General features: G+C 36.5%; 1 long non-coding RNA gene across 1 annotated transcript in view; it reads left to right on the top strand.

The window, feature by feature from the left end:
- Positions 1-234: 234 nt before the first annotated feature.
- Positions 235-8738, top strand: part of LOC144306052 (uncharacterized) — a 75185-nt gene continuing 66681 nt past the window's right edge. Inside the window, exon 1 of the long non-coding RNA XR_013373083.1 lies at positions 235-513. This is a non-coding gene — a long non-coding RNA (uncharacterized LOC144306052). The remainder of the gene's footprint in view (positions 514-8738) is intronic.

Raw genomic sequence — 8738 nt, 5'->3', positions numbered from 1 at the left:
TTGCTTATACCTGGATTTATAAATAACTGCATTTTATAATTCAAAACAGGGATGAGCTGTTGATATGGATTATTGCACTCAGTAAAATGAAATTGTCAATATGCTTAAATATGCAAGGCATGTAATCAGGCATGTCGGGAAATAGCCCATGCAACCTCTCAAACAAAGGATTTGCCTTTGAGACCATGACTGTACAAAAGCAACCATGCTCTTTATTTAGGAAATAAACTGGAATATGGATAGTTGTCTTAACATGGAACCAAGGGTACCCTTTGTCCCTAAACACTCTCTTTTATAGAGAAGAACAACATGGACGGTACAGAACAATGGGGCTGTCTGTCAATGTATTTGTTTTGAAGTTCTCCATTCTACCACTTGGAATGGCATGAAAACAACTACTTGGGGTCAGATCATGTGAACAGTGATGCAAGTTTTAGCACATTTCAACAACAATTTAGTCTGAAGAGGACATGAATAGCCATTTGTTCAACTTGGACCAGTTCTCTCCTCTTGGTAAGTCTTTAATCCCATGACATGGGTTATTTGTTGGCTCTAGTCTATCATTTGACTTTAGACACTTTCTGATAAGAACACTAGTAAAAGCTAGAAGTTAGATTCTGCAATGTCCTGGATATGGTTGCAAATACTAGAAGTTTGTTTCAATCTAATGCTGTCAATATTATTAGGGTAGGTCTTTTCTCTATACTATGGATGATTGAAGAGATAAAGTGACTTTTAGACCCCACAGCTATTATGTGGTAGAAGAGGGGCTTGTCTATCTGAACTCTTGGTCACACAGGTATATTGACTCACTAATAAAGGTGGAGCCTCACATACTCCGTCAGTCTTCCTTTGCAGTCAGACTCATTGTAAAGCTCTAGCGGAGTTTTTCTAAAGCCAGTTACACCAAGGTATGTTTAGTTAGGATAAGTTTCCTTGAATCCTAAAAATTCAGAGTTTGGAAAAATGCTAGAGGACCCACCCAATACCTAATTCTCTAAATGTACACGTAAAAAACAGAGGACCAGGAAGGCAACAAACAAATATACCACCGCCACCAACAACAAAATTTTTGCCGAGATTGACTGAGAGAGTTAGCAGCAGAACTGAAATTAATGCTCACTCCTTCCCACTGTCTTTGAAACACTCTATCTCCATATTCCTAGTGATGTATTTGCATCTTACTGGTTTCTAAGGACACATCACAGAATTTTCCAGAAAGGGAAAGAGAAATCACATTTTTCAAAAGCTGTTTTTTTTTTTCTTTAAAAACTACTTAGGGATTTTAAAAATCCTTGTTGAGAAAATAATTATAGATGAAAACACAAATAACTGGGATGCTATTTAGAGACATCTGAAACCATAGGAGGAGGCTGAAAGTAACAGAATAAACAAGTCACTAAATGCAGGAGCTAAAAATGGTATTTAAAATCATACTGTTTAATGTTTTCCAAGAAATGACAAACATAATGCTCAGGTAGTGTGATGGTTTTGGTGACATAAACAAAATTTTAAAATTTATTTTACTGGTATCAGTATATATATGCATATGTGTGTAGCCAACTATGTATATTCCTCTGTGCATATTTTCTGAGCTCTTACTGTATATCAGGTATTGTACTGAGAAATATGCATGAACAGAAAGGACAAAGATTCCTGCCTTCAGGGAGCTGACATTGGACTGTAAGGATTGTCCATATAGCTTAGAGGCTGTTTTAAGCTTGAAATCTTCTGGTCCCCGAACACACTGGCTCATCTCACTGTTGCCTTTAACTATAAAAGCCAGGCTCTCTCCACAGGCGTGAGTGGCTACAGCCCTTAGCTAGGAAGAGAGAAAAAGCCTTTCAGCATAACCCAGGTTCTATTACAATAGATGGGCCTCATTAGCCATTCTCAGCTTCATAGATAATGCAGTCGTGGATGGCATCGTTTGGTCTAGTGAAGAATTGCCCAGGAGATTGTGTTGACATCTGAGATTTATTTTAATCCTTTTTTTGCAGATTTTATAATGAGCATTGTGACAAAGTACACCAAAGAATCATTACATGTCTTATAAAATCTTAATAATACAAAAATTAGAAATGTTTTTCATGCATATGTTCAATTTGTTCAGAATCTACAGATTTCACTTGGCTGATTAGCACATAGTACCCTGTTAGGGGACATTGCCTTTAAGAGGTCACAATTTCTGAATTGCTACGCATATTTGTGTTATGAATATTTGCTTATGTTTACAGGCTGTTACTGTAGAATTTTACAGTTTGGACAAAGGAGATATAGAATGTACATATACCTGTGTATGAGGGTTCTTTTATTCTCATGTATTCACTGTTTACTGATTGATTTCTTCAAGCATAGTATTAAATATAAAGAAAGTAAAAAACAAAACAAACAAACAAAAAGGCCTTAAAAATGAAGAGGTTTTCCTGATTACATGAACCAAAAAAATAATGTTAAAAATATCCTAGAATCTCCCAAAATTCTTATTATGATTGTATCAAGACTCTATTATATTTATGGGTATTATTATTATTGTATTTTACCCCCACCTCTCTCCATATAGTCCAGAGGATGTGTACAAACTTTATACTCCTTCGGATATTCAGGATTTTGTTTCCTAACATTAAAGTCACTAAAAATTTATATTAAGGGAAAGTGAGAGAGGCAAGTGCTTTAGGAACATGCCAGGTATAACGGGAGCACAGTGAATGAGAAGAAAAAGTTATAGAAGTGCCCTGTCCATTATGGCAGCCCCTGGCCACATGTGGCTGTTAAACACTTGGAATGCGGCTAGTCTGAATTGAGATGAATTGTATGCATAACACACTTTGGGTTTCAGAGCTTGCATGAAAAAAGAAATGTAAAATATCTCATAGATAACTTTTTATTGATTACCTGTTGAAAAGATAATATTTTGGATATATTGTATCAAATAAAATAGATTATTAAAATTAATTATATCTGCTTCTTTTAACTTTTTCCAGAAATTTTTAAATTGCACTTCTGGCTTTCATGCAGCTCAATTATATTCTGCTGGAAGCACTGCTATAGAAGATAAGATATGAAAGGTGATAGAAGGCCCCATCTTTTAAGGCTTTGTAGGCCATTGGAAGGACATTTGCATTTGCTCTAAGTGAGAGGGAAGCCATTAAAGGATTTGAGCACAAAATGGGCATTTTCTGCCATTTTTCTAACAGGATTGCTCTGACTACTTTTATATGGGCTGTCGCAGAACAAGGGCAAAATCAAGGAGATCCCTTGAGGGGCATCACAGTAACGCAGGATAGAGATTTTCCTGGCCTGGGTAGCAACATAGAAGGTGAGAAATGGTCAGATACAGAGAGTTTTCTGATATGTTCAAAGTGGAATGTGAGAGAAAGCGAGAAACTGAGTATTAGTCCTCAGGGTGTTTGTCCTGAGAACCTGTTAGGATTCAGTTGTCATTCACTGAGATGGAGAAGATGGGACAGAGTGGATTTGGACAGAAGCTCAAGCATTTAGTCTGGACATACCAAGTTTGAGATGTGCTTTGGGCATCCAATTGGAAGACTAATGAGGTGGTTTGATAAAAGAGTAAGGGAGAGGCCTTGATAAAAGATAAACTTTGGAGAATCTTCAACATAAAATTGGTATTAGTGCCATGATTTTTGGATGGTATCACCAAGGGGTTGAGTAGAGACAAAGAAGAGCAGAATTTAGAGGAATGAACGTGAGGTCACTCAGAATTTATGAGCAGAATCATTGATATAGCTACTCTGCAGCATACTCTTTCATGGGCCCATTCGTGGTGCTCACTGGAATAGTCTTATCCAGAAGGAGAGACACCATTATAACTTTTAAATCTCCTGTTTATTTTGAGCGGAATAGCTATAGCAAGAAGTATGTTATTCGATGTGAGGAAGTCATATTTAAGGTGTACTCCTCCATATACGGATATGAGTTATCATTTAAATAGACAACTTACATTGCAATTAATTCTGAAAGATGTTCTGATTTTGAGAAATAATTTGAAATTCCAGTGATCCCAAAACCATAGCGTGTCATCAATTATCTCAAAAGTTACCATCCTCTGATTTCTTAGTAAAATTCTTAGTTTTATGTCACTTTACTTTTTTAAAAAGGTTGTACAGTGCTCTGAGATTCAAATAAAATGACAGGGTCTTACAATTCTAAAATAGTGACATAGACTTTCTGAATATGCATTTTAAAGTGATTTTCAGGAACTCTTGACCTTGTCTTCTAGAAGATAGACTTCTTTATGTCCACTTGCTGCTGAAGTTTGAATCATCACTTCTGAGGTTTTTTTTTTTTTTTAAGATGTTATTTATTTATTCCTGAGAGACACAGAGAGAGACAGAGACACAGGCAGAGGGAGAAGCAGGCTCCATGCAGGGAGCCCGACGTGGGACTCGATCCTGAAACTCCGGGATCACGCCCTGAGCCAAAGGTAGACGCCAAACCGCTGAGCCACCCGGGCGTCCCCACTTCTGAGGTTTCTCAGCTTTTTTCTCACTCTGAACCTGATCAACATGTCTGTTTCTTAAAAGTGAAGATTCCATAAAGGGATAAGGAGAAGCTAAGACCAAAAGCAGAACAATGCTATCATACTACAGAATAGCCAGGATGTGATGTGGAAAGTTAGCTGCTTCTCCCAGACATAGAAGTTGTGTGTTTTTATTTTTTCTCTGTTCATCTAGCTAGAGAGTGGATAGAGTGTGGGGAGGCTAAGAATCGAGACTCTGGAACTCTGCTGGAGTTCGGATGGGGTTCTTCTATACACAAGTCATGTGAATGGGGACAGAATTTTAATCTTCTCTGCATTTTAGGTTTCTCATATATACAATGGAAATAATATTAGTTCCTATATCACAGGGTTGTTGAAAACATTAAAAGAGGTAATATATGTTAAACAGTAATAATTCTCAGCTAAGAACTCTATAAATATTAACTATTTTATCTATCTATCATCTATCTATCAGCAGCAGCAGCATCTATCACGCTTAATACTATAAAAATGCTATCATCAAGAAACATTTGTTCTTATTTTGCACAAAAAACCGGTTTTATTTATTTATTTACTTATTTATTTATTTATTTATTATGTATTTATAAAGATTTATTTACTCATTTTAGAGACAGGAAGAATGAGCAGGAGAAGGGCAGAAGGAGAGAGAGAATCCTGAAGCAGTCTCCAACACAACACAACACAAAGCTTGATCCCAGAACCCAGAGATCATGACCTCAGTTAAAATCAAGAGTCACCTGCTTAACCAACTGAGCCACCCAGGTGCCCGAGGAAACCTATTTTAGGCTGTAAGCCCCATCCCTCTAGGATTCCAGAAAATTGAGATGTCCTTAAATTTCAGGCTTTGTGGTTTTCCCCACTTCTTAGACTCCTCAAGCCATTAGTCATACAACTATATGACTTTAATTCAAAGCCACCCTTTTCACAGTCCTTTTGATTTCTTTATATCCCCATCTTCTGCTGGTCTTGTGCTGTGAACCACACTGTCATTCCCTCCGGGAACTTCCATGATTTCCAGATACCATGAAACACATAATTTAATAGCTCAAGATAGAGTAACCACAATCACATTTAATTTCCTGCCTGAAAGAACAACAAAACGATGGATAAAATATATAAAACAATGTTTTGTGGGATGCTGGACATCAGGCAGTGAAGTTAAGTGGTTCTTGAGAGGAAGCAATATGAGTCCTATGCTTGCTCCAGCTTATTGTCAGGAGAGAGGTTCCAGTTCCAGATGGAAGGAGGATCAAGGCAGAGCCTGATGTACTCCCTAGGTTGAGGAGATAGATCTGAGAGTCTGAGAAAACCAAAGCAGCTAGAGTTTGCAGGACAGAACTCTCGAAAGGAGAGAATGCCACAGGGGGGAAAAAAACTGCAGGTGGTTCTCTAGAATTTAACTGAATACTGATATGCATATACATGTAAGGAACTCTCCAAAGCTGAGAAAAGAGCCACTTGAAAGGATTAGACATAACAGTGTTCAGCAGTCAAACATGACTGGACTAGTGCTTGTTCTCATCAGCCATAATAGAAAACCTGAAGATTCATAGGTGATAGGTAGAGTACTTAGTGAGATCTTGCCTTAGCAGTGGGAAAAATTAGTCTTAGACTGAACGTTGCTCTGATCTCATATAAGAAATCTTAAATGCAAGACACAAATGACCAAACTACTGCAAAATAACTTAATTACATTCTAAAACAAAGCTTCCAAATATTTATAAAAATATAGAATTATCTCGCACCAACAACATAACATTCACAATATTTGTCATTCAATAAAAAATTACTAATTATGAAAGAAGCAAGAATATTAATCAGTCTAAACCCACTCAATGTTGACATGGGTGGAAAAATTAGCAGGGAAGAACATAAACATAATTATTATATCTGTATTCCATATATGAAAAAAGTTAACACATGAGAAGTATGAAAAAGAGCAAAATAAGATGCTTGCTGTTGAAAACTATAATGTCTGAGATGAAAAATATACTCGATGGCATTAATGGCAGATAGACATTGTAAAGAAAGATCAATGAACTTGAAAGCATAACAATTAAAAACAATTCAAATGAAACAAAAAAGAAGAAAAAGAAAAGAACATTTGTAAGCTACGGGGCAACTTCTAGTGGTTCGATAATTGTAATTAGAGTCTCTGAAGGAGTGAAGGGCAGAAAATACATTTGAAGTAATGACTGAAAAATTCCCAAGTTTGGTAAAAACTAAAAGTCCACAGATTTAAGAAGCTTGGCAAATCCCAACCACAAGATACACGAAGAAAGCTACATTAGTGTGCATAATAGTGAAATGGCTCAAAACCAATGATAAAGAGAAAAATCTTATAAGTAGCTGGGGGGGGGGGTAAATTACACAATGTACAGAGGAACAAAGGTAAGGATTATAGAAGATTTATCATCTGAAAGAGTGAAAGCAAGAAGATTATAGAACATTTTTTAAAGTACTGAAAGAAAAAAAACACTGTCAATTTAGAATTCAAGACTGAGTGAAATATCTTTAAAAACAACATTGAAATAAAGATTATATATATATAGTTAAAAATCTCTATTACCAGCAGATCTGCAGTATGAGTGTTAAAAAGGAATCCTTAGAAAAAAAGAAAGTTTTACTAGATGTAAATATGGATATATGCAAAGTAAAGGAAAGAACCAAAACCAGTAATTCCATAGGAAAAAAATAATAAAAGTTTCTCATTTAAATCTCTTTAAAGAAAATTAGTGCAGGACACCTGGATGGCTCAGTGGTTAAGCATCTGCCTTTGGCTCAGGGAGTGATCCTGGAGTCCCCAGATCGAGTCCCACAGCAGGCTCCCTGTGTGGAGACTGTTTCTCCCTCTGCCTATGTCTCTGCCTCTCTCTCTCTTTCTGTGTTTCTCATGAATAAATAAATAAAATCTTTTTAAAAATAAATATAATTAAGCTTTAAAAAGTAATTATAAAAGTGTAATGTCAGTTGTATAGCATATGTGAAAGTAAAAATATGACAATAATAGCATAAAGGTAAGAAGGGAGATATGGATGTTACTGTAAGGTTCTTATATAAGATGTGAAGTGGTAATAATAACACATGAAGATAGATTGTGACAAGTTAAACTGTATACTATAGACTAAAGCAACCAGTGATTGATTGAATACACCGTTTTTAAAGTATATACATACATATGTATGTATGTATGTATGTATGCTCTATACCCAACATGGGGCTTGAACTCACTACCCTGAGATGAAGAGTCAAAAGACATGAACAGAAATTTCACCAAAGAAGACAGACATGGCCAACAAGCACATGAGAAAATGCACGCGTATCACTTGCCTTCAGGGAAATACAAATCAAAACCACAATGAAATACCACCTCACACCAATGAGGATGGTGAAAAGAGTCACGTGTTCTTCTGACTGACCAAGCCAGGTGCCCTGCAACCACTAATTTAAAGAAAGAGTTATAGCTAACAATCCAACAAGAGATAAAAACAGAATCATAAAGAAAAATGTAGTGTTTAATGCATATTTTGCTTTGAATAAAAATCATAGGATTGCACATTAGACTTCTGGAGATCTATTCCTGTATGAACAGAAGAGTTAATTTTGAAGGGAGAACATAAAAGCACTTCAAAAAGCTTGAACTTACACTGGTCTCCATCATCTTTGTACTGCAAGTAACCTGAAAACACAAAACACAATACTTATCTCAAGACTGTTGTAGGAATTAGTTGGAATTTCAACAGGAAGTAGAAGACTTGAATCAGGAAGCAGCCCACTTCCTTCGCTGCATATGGCGGATTGCAGACTTAAGTGTTGGGGCTCATTTTCCAACATTCCTCACCTACATGAAGGCCCCTTTATCCTACAGGAAGTTGACATACGGAAGGAGGTTATACCTGAAGCAGAACCAGTCTTAATGCCTAGCCTATGTCCATTAAAATAAATGTAAGTTTTATAAAATCCTAAGAACAAGAAGTGGGTACTACCTACCTACTTAGAGTATCAACAGTGAGATTGCTGTGGTCAGGACAGGAGATGGACCGACCTGCCTATCAGAGAACCAAGACCAGCAGAGAGTTGAGAAGTAGGTCAAGAATCAGAGATATAAACAACATGTCTGCATACGGGGTGGCTAACAGACCCTTTCTCATACCTGTTTGAAAAATACCTGACTCACTTGATGGGATGAGCACTGGGTGTTATACTGTATGTT

The sequence above is a fragment of the Canis aureus genome, chromosome 36 (genome assembly GCF_053574225.1).
Source record: "Canis aureus isolate CA01 chromosome 36, VMU_Caureus_v.1.0, whole genome shotgun sequence".
Lineage (NCBI taxonomy): Eukaryota > Metazoa > Chordata > Mammalia > Carnivora > Canidae > Canis > Canis aureus.
Note: the sequence above shows the minus strand (reverse complement) of the source record. Positions and strands in the feature narration are given on the sequence as shown.